An 872-nucleotide genomic window follows, 5' to 3' on the forward strand; every position below is an offset into this window, starting at 1 on the left:
CCGTTTTAAACCGTTCGAAAGGCATTTTGACTCGAAATTTCGATCTGATTTCAGATTTGGAGTCCATTTGAGCAGCTGGAGTTCATATATACCACTTCTCTTCATTGCTAAGGTGAGGGCTACTCCGTCAAATCCCGAGCTAGTTTAGTACTACCATTATGGAAAGTTTAGTTTCGAAACATGGATCCGTCTCTTTGAATCGAGTCTGTTTGAGAGTCTTGCTTGCTCATTATATATATATATATATTTGAGTCCAGGTGTTGAGATTGCGGGGCGCAGAAATGTCTGCGCTAGGCCGTGGGATTTGCGGGGTACAAAGACGTTTGTACTAGGCTGCATTGTTTGAGATTGCGGGGTACAGAGATATCTGTGCTAGGCCGTGGGATTTGCGGGGTACAAAGACGTTTGTAATAGGCTGCATTGTTTGAGATTGCGGGGTACATAGATATCTGTGCTAGGCCGTGGGATTTGCGGGGTACAAAGACGTTTGTAATAGGATGCATTGTTTGAGATTGCGGGGTATAGAGATATCTGTGCTAGGCCATGGGATTTGCGGGGTACAAAGACGTTTGTACTAGGCTGCATTGTTTGAGATTGCGGGGTGCAGAGATTTCTGCACTTGGCCGTGGATTTGCGGAGGGTACAGAGTGGACTACTGTACTTACGACGCTTGTAGAATATATTCATATATATATATCCTTATGAAGGAAATGCGGTATGATATCATCGCATTGGTTGTAGCATGTCTAGTCCTCTAGACATATGTTGATTGTTCTGTGTGGTGTAATCGACACCGTGTTTGTTTCATGCTAGAGCTAGGCCTACATTTTAGTAGTGCTATGAACTCAGTCAGTGGTTTGCGGTTTAGCATC

The 872-nt window shown here is 44.0% G+C and overlaps 1 protein-coding gene across 1 annotated transcript in view; it reads left to right on the top strand.

The window, feature by feature from the left end:
- The window catches only part of LOC106308761 (two-pore potassium channel 3-like), a 10,055-nt gene that overhangs the window by 2,239 nt on the left and 6,944 nt on the right, over window positions 1-872 (top strand). The gene's annotated exons all lie outside the window — the stretch shown is intronic.

The sequence above is a fragment of the Brassica oleracea genome, chromosome C8 (genome assembly GCF_000695525.1).
Source record: "Brassica oleracea var. oleracea cultivar TO1000 chromosome C8, BOL, whole genome shotgun sequence".
Taxonomy (NCBI): Eukaryota; Viridiplantae; Streptophyta; class Magnoliopsida; order Brassicales; family Brassicaceae; genus Brassica; species Brassica oleracea.